Here is a 12,443-nt window from a genome sequence, read left to right on the forward strand (position 1 = left end):
GATGAATCTGAAGTTGATGTAAAAGTCGTCGGTTAAAGGTATTTAAACTTCCTGGAAATATTAAAACTATGCTTTTATTTAAAGCACTTGTCTTTGAAATTAGAGTCGGTTTTATATCCATTTTAGCTGTGTATGTTTATTAGGTCACAAACCCTCAATACACTCCCAGAAATAAATAGACCACCAAACTATAGGCTACTTTTCCAGGAGCACCTCCTTTGTATCTTTTTACAGCTGAAGGCCTGATTTCCAAAACCTGCTCAGTCTAGTCATTTACAATGGCTCACTGGCCACTTTATTAGGAACACCCCTGCTGTTCTGTTTTATACAGTTATCGAATCAGCCAGTCCCTTGATGCATAAAATCACACAGATACAAACGAAGAGCTTCAGTTAATGTTCATTTCAAACATCAGAATGGGAAATATTGTGATCTCACAGTGTGACTTTCTCTCACTGTGGTATGGGTGTTGGTTTGATCCAGATGGACTGGTTTGAGTATTTCAGAAGCTGCTGATCTCCTGGGGTTTTCACACACAACAGTCTCTAAAGTTTACACAGAATGATGCGAAAAACAAAAAACATCGCATGAGCAACAGTTCTGTGGGTGGAAACAAACGCCTTGTTAAGAGAGGGTCAGAGGGAAATGGACAGATTGGTTCAAGCTGCCAGGAAGGATATAACAACTCATATAATCACTCTTTACAACCGTGGTGAGCAGAAAAGCATCTCAGCATGAAACAGCAGAAGAACACATTGGGTTCCACTCCTGCAGCCAAGAACAGGGATCTTACAATCAACAACAGGTTCCTATTAAAGTGGCCAGAGAGTGTGTGTTTACACAGAGCAAAGCCTATGTATAATTTCTTTGAAATTCACCCTAATAATGAGAGTGTCAATATCACTGAAAAAACCTATATCAGTGTCACAGCTGCCAAATACTAGACATGCAAACTCAAATCCCTTTTCCACTAATAGGGAACGGGTTACGTTCTTGTTCACGCACCAAATGTTGAACCATTCAGAGGATTTAGACCAAAAATAAACTGTTTCGGAACTTGAAAAGTGGGTTCCCAACTGGAACCAAGATATATCTGTTTTTTCCAGCGCAAACCATTATGACATCAGTGGGTGTGTCATTAGTTTGGAGAGGAAGCAGAGTGCAGTGATGGAGAACACAATGGAAAAGCATACATGTTCAGAAAAAAATGGACTGAAAACTAATATCTGCAATAGCAGAACAAAAGCTCACAGGTAATCAATGCACTCTGCCATCTTGTTACTACTGTTTACTCCCATTTTGAATTGTGCAACGCCCTCTATTCATGATGCATCCTTGATTACAATGGTTCTGCTCAACACTGGTGAAAATGTAGGCCAGTTTGCCTTGCACTGAGGTTCAAAGAATCTGTTCCTTGTTGGTTGAAAAGGGTTATAAGCTGACCTGTGGTCTATTATTCGGTGCTGCATTAACTTTTATTATAATGAAATTGACTTCATCTCATCTCATTATCTGTAGCCGCTTTATCCTGTTCTACAGGGTCGCAGGCAAGCTGGAGCCTATCCCAGCTGACTACGGGTGAAAGGTGGGGTACACCCTGGACAAGTCGCCAGGTCATCACAGGGCTGACACATAGACACAGACAACCATTCACACTCACATTCACACCTACGGTCAATTTAGAGTCACCAGTTAACCTAACCTGCATGTCTTTGGACTGTGGGGGAAACCGGAGCACCCGGAGGAAACCCACGCGGACATGGGGAGAACATGCAAACTCCACACAGAAAGGCCCTTGCCGGCCACGGGGCTCGAACCCGGACCTTCTTGCTGTGAGGCGATAGCGCTAACCACTACACCACCGTAGATGGAAAAACTATGTAAAGGGGCTGGCTCACCCTTCCCAGAATCCTCTGCAACAAATAGTCACCGCTAAGTTGCCATTTTCTATGCAAGTGATACTCTGAAAACAATCCACAACAATCTGGTAACATCCTAGGCCATAAATCTTAAACTGTAACATGAAATTGAAGATAGTTTGACAAAATATCTGTACTTTAAATTCTTTCAACCGATCCATTCCATTTTCCTATGGTTATTCTGCTGTAATGGACCAGAACTGGCCTCCACCATCTCGGACATGGCTGCAAAGGAAAGAAAGAATAAGCCATATTTTGTTCAAAGTTTCCACATATGATGTACAGTGGGGCAAAAAAGTATTTAGTCAGTCACCAATTGTGCAAGTTCTCCCACTTAAAAAGATGAGAGGCCTGTAATTTTCATCATAGAGAGACAAAATGAGAAAAAAAAATCCAGAAAATCACATTGTCTGATTTTTAAATAATTTATTTGCAAATTATGGTGGAAAATAAGTATTTGGTCAATAACAAAAGTTCATCTCAATACTTTGTTATATACCCTTTGTTGGCAATGACAGAGGTCAAACGTTTTCTGTAAGTCTTCACAAGGTTTTCACACACTGTTGCTGGTATTTTGGCCCATTCCTCCATGCAGATCTCCTCTAGAGCAGTGATGTTTTGGGGCTGTCGCTGGGCAACACGGACTTTCAACTCCCTCCAAAGATTTTCTATGGGGTTGAGATCTGGAGACTGGCTAGGCCACTCCAGGACCTTGAAATGCTTCTTACGAAGCCACTCCTTTGTTGCCCGGGCGGTGTGTTTGGGATCATTGTCATGCTGAAAGACCTAGCCACGTTTCATCTTCAGTGCCCTTGCTGATGGAAGGAGGTTTTCACTCAAAATCTCATGATACATGGCCCCATTCATTCTTTCCTTTACACGGATCAGTCGTTGTGGCAGCGGGGGCGTGGTCAAGCGCCGGTCTGTGACAGGAGGGTGGAGTCAGGGAAGGTAAGTGGCAGAATCACCACACCTGACGTCAATTAACCTGTGTTTTTGTGTCTTCCCAGTGACCGCGCCCTATTTAAAGAGGGAGAGCAGAGAGCAGAGGAGCTCAGCCCCGAACAAGATGCCAGTCGTGTGTGTGTGTGTTTTGAGTAGGGAAAAGTTGTTAGACTGAAAAGTGTGTCAATAAAGCCCTATATTGACCCTGATCTCTGTCCTGCCATCTTCTGTGCTCCACCCTTCCACACGAACCGCTACAGTGGTGCCGAAACCCGGGAGTGGAGCACCAACACCGAACCGCCCCATGGAGCCTTCCCCGTTCGCCGACCTGGTCCATGCCCTCGCCACAGCCCAGCAAAGCCAGCACCAGGCGCTAGTCACGCTCCGTAAGGAGCAGGAGCAGCGCTTCGAGGCCCTGGTGTTGGCCCAGCAAGAGGACCGACAGGCGTTCCGGCACCTCCTCGCGTTGGCGGGGACAACCGACGCTTCCACCGCGGGCCCGTCCTCCCTCACCCTGACAAAGATGGGCCCGCAGGATGACCCTGAGGCTTTCATCATGCTCTTTGAGCAAGTCGCGGAGACCTCGGGGTGGCCAATGGACCAGCGCGCGGCGCGCCTCCTCCCCCTGCTAACGGGAGAGGCACAGCTGGCCACGCTACAGCTCCCCGCTGATCGCCGGCTGGCCTACGTGGACCTTCGCCGGGCCATCCTCCAGCGTGTGGGGTGCACTCCCGAACAGCAGCGCCAGCGCTTCCGCGCTCTGCGCTTGGAGGAAGTCGGCCGGCCGTTCGCATTTGGCCAGGGACTCTGGGATGCCTGCTGGCGGTGGCTGAGGGCCAACAACCGCGACGCCGAGGGGATCATCGATCAGGTGGTGCTGGAGCAGTTCATCGCGCGCTTGCCGACAGGAACCGCGGAGTGGGTCCAGTGCCACCGCCCGGCGTTGCTGGATCAGGCCATCGAGCTGGCGGAGGACCATTTGGCGGCTGTTCCGGCGGCAGGACAGCAGACCGCCTCTTCTCTTCTCTCCTCTTCTCTCTCTCTCTCCCTCCTCCTGTGTCCCGTCCTCGCCCCATTCCCCCACCGCGGAGGCGGGGGCCGGCACCACCCCAGCCGGCCTGCCGCACCCGCAGTGCCCTCTTGTTTCTCCCTTCTGTGTCTGTCTCTTCCCCCCCCCCCCTCAGGTGAGTGAGCCCCAGAACACCGGTGCAGAGAGGAAGCCCGGGCCGGTTTGCTGGCGCTGCGGGGAACCGGGCCACCTCCAACAGCAGTGCACGGCAATGGAGGTGGGCGCGGTGGTTCAGCTCCCCGATGCGCCAGAAGCCGCCCTCGATCGGGCCGGAGCGTATTGCATACCGGTGAGTATCCAAGGGGATACTTATCAGGCTTTGGTGGATTCTGGTTGTAATCAGACCTCAATTCACCAAAGCCTGGTGCAAAATGAGGCATTTGGGGGAGCACAGGGGGTGAAGGTGTTGTGTGTGCACGGGGACGTTTACAGCTACCCTTTGGTGTCAGTCCACATTTTTTTCCGAGGGGAAAAATTTATAGTGAAGGCGGCAGTTAATCCTTGCCTTACCCACTCTTTTTAATTTTGGGGACTGATTGGCCGGGATTTTGGGGTTTAATGACATGCTTAGTAGAGAGTGGGTCCTGCCATTTAACAGGGGGAGGTCCCGGTGTCGCTTTCGCAGGAGCAGCTGTCACAAAGCCGTCTACATCATCCCCGCATCAGAGTGAGGAGCCGCCGGCCCCTCCTCTCTCTATTGGGGAATCCCTCGCAGATTTCCCATTAGAGCAGTCGCAAGACGAGACTCTGCGACATGCGTTTGACCAAGTGATAGTAATCGATGGTCAAACGCTCCAGCCGAACGGCACCCCATCCTTCCCCTACTTTGCAATTATGAAGGATAGATTATACCGAGTGACGCAGGACACTCAGACAAAAGAGCGAGTCACACAACTTTTAATTCCAAAGAGCCGCCAGGAATTGGTATTCCAGGCGGCTCACTTTAATCCCATGGCTGGACACTTAGGGCAGGATAAAACACTAGCCCGAATAATGGCCCGATTCTATTGGCCAGGGATTCGCGGCGACGTTCGTAGGTGGTGTATGGCATGCCGCGAATGCCAATTAGTAAATCCAGTGGCCATTCCGAAAGCGCCTTTGCGCCCTCTACCTTTAATCGAGACCCCATTTGAAAGAGTTGGGATGGATCTCGTCGGGCCATTAGATTGGTCAGCACGAGGGTACCGCTTTATATTGGTTCTGGTGGACTATGCAACGTGATACCCGGAAGCAGTGCCTCACCGCAATATCTCAGCACGCAGTATTGCGGAGGTGCTCTTCTGTGTTATCTCCCGAGTCGGAATCCCGAAAGAGATTCTGACTGATCAAGGCATCACGTTTATGTCACGGACACTGCGCAAACTGTATGGGTTATTGGGGATTAAGCCGATCCGCACCAGTGTGTATCACCCACAAACGGACGGTTTAGTTGAACGGTTCAACCGCACCCTCAAAAATATCATTAAAAAATTCGTAAGTGAGGACGCACGTAATTGGGATAAGTGGCTTGAGCCCTTGTTGTTTTCAGTGCGAGAGGTTCCCCAAGCCTCCACGGGGTTCTCCCTGTTCGAATTATTATATGGGCGTAAGCCGCGTGGCATTCTAGACTTGCTGCGGGAAAATTGGGAGGAGGGACCTTCACAAAGTAAGAACGAAATTCAATACGTCATGGACCTGCGCGCAAAACTCCACACGCTCACCCACCTAACCCAGGAGAATTTGCGGCAGGCCCAGGAACGGCAAGCCCGCCTGTACAACAAGGGTACGCGACTTAGGGAGTTCACACCGGGAGATAAAGTACTAGTACTGTTGCCCACATCGAGCTCCAAATTAAGTGGCAAGGACCCTTTGAGGTCACACGGCGAGTCGGGGACGTCGACTACGAGGTGAGGCGAACAGACGGGTGGGGCGCTACAGATTTACCACCTCAATCTGCTTAAACTCTGGAATGAGGAGGTCCCCGTGGCATTGGTGTCGGTGGTTCCGGAGAAGGCGGAGCTGGGGCCGGAGATTCAAAAAAGGGGCATTGGCGTCACGTACCTCTCCGATCCCCTGTGGAGACCACCTCTCCCTGACCCAACTCACGGAGGTCGCCCAGTTGCAGACCGAGTTTTCGGATGTGTTCTCGCCCCTGCCCTGTCACACTAACCTCATAGAGCACCACATAGAGACGCCCCTGGGAGTGGTAGTGTGTAGCCGCCCTTACAGGCTACCCGAACACAAAAAAAAGGTGGTTCGGGAAGAACTTGAGACCATGCTCGAAATGGGCATCGTCGAGGAGTCCCACAGTGACTGGAGCAGCCCAGTGGTCTTGGTACCCAAGGCCGACGGGCCGGTCCGGTTCTATGTGGACTCTAGAAAAGTCAACGTGGTGTCTAAATTTGATGCGTACCCAATGCCTCGTATTGATGAGTTGCTCGATCGACTCGGCACTGCTCGCTTTTATTCGACACTGGATTTGACGAAGGGATATTGGCAGATCCCCTTGACTCCACTATCCCGAGAAAAAATGGCCTTTTCCACACCGCTTGGTTTACACCAATTCGTTACACTTTCGTTTGGGCTGTTTGGGGCGCCCGCTACATTTCAGCGGCTGATGGACAGGGTCCTCCGCCCCCACGCCACCTATGCGGCCTCTTATCTCGACGACATCATCGTCTATAGCAATGACTGGCCGAGGCACCTCAAACATCTAAGGGCCGTCCTTAGGTCGCTGAGGCGAGCGGGTCTCACAGCCAACCCGAAAAAGTGTGCGATTGGGCGGGTGGAAGTACGGTATCTGGGCTTCCACTTGGGCAACGGGCAGGTGCGTCCCCAAATTAACAAGACTGCAGCAATTGCGGCCTGCCCGAGGCCCAAGACCAAAAAGGGGGTGAGACAGTTCCTGGGGCTGGCTGGCTATTATCGTAGGTTTATACCTAATTATTCGGACGTCACTAGCCCGCTAACTGATCTCACTAAAAAGGGGGCACCAGATCTGGTCCAGTGGACGGAGCAATGCCAGCGGGCTTTTTCTGAGGTAAAGGCTGCACTGTGTGGGGGGCCACTTTTACACTCCCCTGACTTTTCTCTCCCCTTTATGTTGCAGACCAATGCGTTGGACAGAGGGCTGGGGGCGGTTTTGTCCCAGGAGGTGGAGGGGGAGGACTGCCCTGTCCTGTATATCAGCAGGAAGCTGTCGTTGCGTGAGGGGCGCTACAGCACCATCGAGAGAGTGTCTGGCCATCAAGTGGGCGGTCCTCGCCCTCCGGTACTACCTGCTGGGGCGCCCTTTCACCCTCTGTTCGGACCACGCGCCCCTCCAGTGGCTCCACCGCATGAAGGATGCCAACGCGCAGATCACCCGTTGGTATCTGGCACTCCAACCCTTTAATTTCAAGGTGGTCCACAGGCCGGGGGTGCAGATGGTCGTGGCGGACTTCTCTCCCGTCAAGGGGGGGGAGTCGGCTGCAGGCCGGACGGCCGCCCGGCCTTAGTCGGGCGGTGGGGGTATGTGGCAGCGGGGGTGTGGTCAAGCGCCGGTCTGTGACAGGAGGGTGGAGTCAGGGAAGGTAAGTGGCAGAATCACTACACCTGACGTCAATTAACCTGTGTTTGTGTGTCTTCCTAGTGACCGCGCCGTATTTAAAGAGGGAGAGCAGAGAGCAGAGGAGCTCAGCCCCGAACAAGACGCCAGTCGTGTGTGTGTGTTTTGAGTAGGGAAAAGTTGTTAGACTGAAAAGTGTGGCAATAAAGCCCTATTTTGACCCTGATCTCTGTCCTGCCGTCTTCTGTGCTCCACCCTTCCACACGAACCGCTACAGTCGTCCTGGTCCCTTTGCAGAAAAACAGCCCCAAAGCATGATGTTTCCACCCCCATGCTTCACAGTATGTATGGTGTTCTTTGGATGCAACTCGGCATTCTTTCTCCTCCAAACACGACAAGTTGAGTTTTTACCAAAAAGTTCTGTTTTGGTTTCATCTGACTATATGACATTCTCCCAATCCTCTTTTGGATCATCCAAATGCTCTCTAGCAAACTTCAGACGGGCCTGGACATGTACTGGCTTAAGCAGGGGGACACGTCTGGCACTGCAGGATTTGAGTCCCTGGCGGCGTAGTGTGTTACTGATGGTAGCCTTTTGTTACTTTGGTCCCAGCTCTCTGCAGGTCATTCACTAGGTCCCCCCGTGTGGTTCTGGGATTTTTGCTCACCGTTCTTGTGATCATTTTGACCCCACGGGGTGAGATCTTGCGTGGAGCCCCAGATCGAGGGAGATTATTAGTGGTCTTGTATGTATTCCATTTTCTAATAATTGGTCCCACAGTTGATTTCTTCACACCAAGCTGCTTACCTATTGCAGATTCAGTCTTCCCAGCCTGGTGCAGGTCTACAATTTTGTTTCTGGTGTCCTTTGACAGCTCTTTGGTCTTGGCCATAGTTGAGTTTGGAGTGTGACTGTTTGATGTTGTGGACAGGTGTCTTTTATACTGATAACGAGTTCAAACAGGTGCCATTAATACAGGTAACGAGTGGAGGACAGAGGAGCCTCTTAAAGAAGAAGTTACAGGTCTGTGAGAGCCAGAAATCTTGCTTGTTTGTAGGTGACCAAATACTTATTTTACCGAGGAATTTACCAATTAATTCATTAAAAATCCTACAATATGATTTCCTGGATTCTTTCCCCCCATTCTGTCTCTCATAGTTGAAGTGTACCTATGATGAAAATTACAGGCCTCTCTCATCTTTTTAAGTGGGAGAACTTGCACAATTGGTGGCTGACTTAATACTTTTTTGCCCCACTGTATACATGAAGAAAAAGTTTAAGATAGGTTTCAAAGGGTGAATTTTAACAGTGAGTTTATGGAGGCTTTGCTCCACAGAGTGCGAGTAGGTAATGGCCACATGCTTTCAAAACTGAAACGGCAAATTGGATTTTGGGAAGGGTGAGCCAGCCCTTTAATGACACACTGAGTACTTTAATCTCCATACTTATATAAATAATCATTGAAAATGCATATGACTTGATGAGAATCTATTGATTGACAGTTTTCAACGTAACAGCTGGAAGCAAAATACATTTTAACATGGGGTCCTAATGTTGGACTGAAGTGGTTTTGCTCATAACACTTATTTATTGTTTCTGGTTCATTTTATTATTTAATTATTTTTGGTTTATTTAATGCTTGAGTGCATTTTTTTTATTTGTCTTAACAGGTTTTGGAAGTAAGCCCTACAATTGTGTACCTAAAATTGCTTTTAAAGGTAAAAGAAACATAGTCAAGGTGTCATGGTTCTACCTGTGGGCTTCTCTCTTCAGGTAACATCTCCACTCAGCATTACTGGCCACGCCCGCTCTCACTTCCTGTTATTAACTTTCAGTGACTGTCATTGGCTATTGCCGATCACCTGCTTCCCCCTGGGTGTATTTAAGCTGCAGTTCTCCCTAGCCTCAGTGTCAGATCGTCTGCAACTCTCAGCCTGATAACCTGCTCTGTGTTCCTACTACTCTGACTCCTGATATTGTTCTGTTCCGTTTGACTCTGTCTGCTCTCCAGCCCCGGTACCCTGACCTGCCTTCTGTTCCGTTTGACTCTGTCTGCTCTCCAGCCCCGGTAACCTGATCTGCCTTCTGTCCTGTTGACTCTGCCCCTCTTATACCTTCGCTTGTTCTCCAGCTCGCTCAGCCCTGCTGCTAGCCTGCAGCCACAGCTCTCTGACTATGCCAGATCCTGTCAGGTCTCAGAAGCTAAGCAGGGTCAGGCCCAGCCAGTACTTGGATGGGAGACCTCAGACGTCATCTCCAGCCATTCCTGCCTCTCAGTTCTCCTGCCTCTGGACTTCACTCACACACGTTTTCCCAACTCCCTTTTCCCCTATTATTAATAAACTGTGGTTTGAGCGCATTTGATCTCCTCTCCTGTCTGATCTGCGACAGAATGATCTGACCACACATGGAGTCAGCGCCCGAACCCTCTGCCCTTGACCGGCTGCAGCGCATTGAGGGAGAGGTCAGTCAGATGTCTGCTGACATTTCAGCCCTGATCCAGCTTGGTCATCAGCAGCTGCAACAACGACTGGACCAAGCACTCCAGCTGCTCACTTCCCAACCACCGCAGTCCCTCATTGCATCAGCCCCTGTCATACCCGCCGCTGACGTGCCAGCTCCGGGAGGTGCTCCTGCTACACTTGATGCCCCGGAACCCAAGATCGGCAGTCCGGAGCGTTTTGACGGTGACCCCTCCCAAGTCCGTGCCTTCCTGACCAGCTGCCGGTTGCTGTTCGACCTGCAGCCCAGAACCTTCGCGTCGGAGGCAGCGAAGGTGGCCTTCATCATCACTCGTCTGACTGGTCGTGCCCGCCTGTGGGGGACAGCAGAGTATGAACACCGGACACTGGCGTGTGCCTCCTTCTCCTTGTTTTCAGCGGAAATGACTAAGGTCTTCGACCTGGGCTCATCATCAGTAGAGGCATCAGGAGGACTAATGGATATTCACCAAGGCAGACAAACAGTGGCTGACTACTCGATCGATTTCCGGACCTTGGCCCGGCGCAGCAAGTGGAACACGCAGGCGCTGGTGGGCGCTTTTCTGTACAGCCTGGCCGACTATATTAAGGACGAATTGGTCTCGCACGAACAACCATCGACACTCGATGAGGCCATTGCCCTGGCCGTCCGCATTGACCGCCGGGTCCAGAACCGTCGACGAGAGAGGGCCCGCCAGACTCAGTCAGTCACCAGCGCACGGAGTAACCCAGCCCCTTCTACGTCTCCTGCTGCTTCTCCGCCGGGCCTTCTGGACCAGTCAGAGCCCATGGAGATCGGCCGTGCTTCCCTCAGCACGGCAGAGCGCCAGCGTCGGATCACCTCCAATCTGTGCCTGTACTGTGGGGGTGACGGTCACCGTGTTGCCTCTTGCCCAGTAAAAGCGACGAGCTCAATGAACATAGGAGGGTCCCGGCTGGGCTCAATGACCATTCAGTCCTCCACCAGCCAGAAACCTATGCTCCAAGTTTGTCTTCGTCTGTTGGATTCCACCCACACCCTGGCCACCCTGGTTGACTCTGGCGCCGAGGCGAACATCATGGACACCGAGCTTGCGCACCAGTTGGGTCTGCAAAGCCTTCACTTATCCTCTCCCGTTCCAGCCAGGGCACTGGATGGCCATCTTCTTGGCACCGTCGCCCGCCTCACTGCCCCTGTCCCGATGACTGTCAGGCAACCACCACGAAACCATCCAGTTTCACCTGCTCCGTTCCCCTGACCAACCTCTCATCCTGGGCTATCCATGGCTCCGCCAACACAGTCCTCACCATGACTGGGCCACTGGCGCGATAAGAGAATGGGGCAAGAACTGCCACTGGACCTGCTTACGAGCCGCCACTCTAACCCCCTGTACTCCACCTGCCAGCTCTGCCCCCTCCAAGGACCTGCCCCTCCTGGTGGAGTCTCGTAAGCTAGCACCTCGGTTCGTCAGACCATTCCCTGTCCAGAGGATAATCAGCCAGTCTGCTGTCCGGGCCCGACTGCCCAAGTCCATGAGAGTGCACCCCACCTTCCACGTCTCTAAGATCAAGCCAGTACACGAGAGCCCGCTGGTCCCAGCTGCACCTCCTCCTCCTCCTCCTCCTCGTCTCATCGACGGTGGTCCGGTCTACTCCGTCCGGCGACTGCTGAAGTCACGATGCAGGGGCAGGGGCCTCCAATACCTGGTGGATTGGGAGGGCTATTGTCCTGAGGAGAGGATGTGGGTTCCTGCTGGAAGGATTCTGGATCCAGCCCTCATCGCCGACTTCCATCGGCTACACCCCGACCAGCCCTCCATCCGACGGGGCCGATGTAGGGGTTCTCATCGTGCGGATCCACTCCCGGACCCTGCCCCTGCTCCAACGCCTGAGCCTGACACCGAACCGAATCCTGGGTGGGGGTCCTGGGATGACGATTCTTCTGACAGTGAAGAGGGTGCGGACGCTATGGACACTGACCGGTCTGAGGAGTTCTAACCCTCCACCGGTATTCCCCCTCCTCCCGCCTGTCTTTGGTGATCTGTGGCTAGGGACTTCTGGGGCCGTCCCTTGAGGGGGGGGTTCTGTCATGGTCCTACCTGTGGGCTTCTCTCTTCAGGTAACATCTCCACTCAGCATTACCGGCCACGCCCGCTCTCACTTCCTCTTATTAACTTTCAGTGACTGTCATTGGCTGTTGCCGATCACCTGCTTCCCCCTGGGTGTATTTAAGCTGCAGTTCTCCCTAGCCTCAGTGTCAGATTGTCTGCAACTCTCAGCCTGATAACCTGCTCTATGTTCCTACTACTCTGACTCCTGATATTGTTCTGTTCCGTTTGACTCTGTCTGCTCTCCAGCCCCGGTACCCTGACCTGCCTTCTGTTCTGTTTGACTCTGTCTGCTCTCCAGCCCCGGTAACCTGATCTGCCTTCTGTCCTGTTGACTCTGCCTCTTGCCTGCCCCTCTTGTACCTTCGCCTGTTCTCCAGCTCACTCAGCCCTGCTGCTAGCCTGCAGCCACAGCT

The 12,443-nt window shown here is 52.0% G+C and overlaps 2 protein-coding genes across 2 annotated transcripts in view; both read left to right on the plus strand.

Moving 5' to 3' along the window:
* LOC132894679 (zinc finger protein 260-like) overlaps positions 1–12,443 on the plus strand; it is a 414,543-nt gene that overhangs the window by 121,112 nt on the left and 280,988 nt on the right. The window lies entirely within an intron of this gene.
* si:ch211-63b16.4 (uncharacterized) overlaps positions 1–12,443 on the plus strand; it is a 166,337-nt gene that overhangs the window by 19,849 nt on the left and 134,045 nt on the right. The window lies entirely within an intron of this gene.

Source organism: Neoarius graeffei, chromosome 11 (assembly GCF_027579695.1).
Source record: "Neoarius graeffei isolate fNeoGra1 chromosome 11, fNeoGra1.pri, whole genome shotgun sequence".
Taxonomy (NCBI): Eukaryota; Metazoa; Chordata; class Actinopteri; order Siluriformes; family Ariidae; genus Neoarius; species Neoarius graeffei.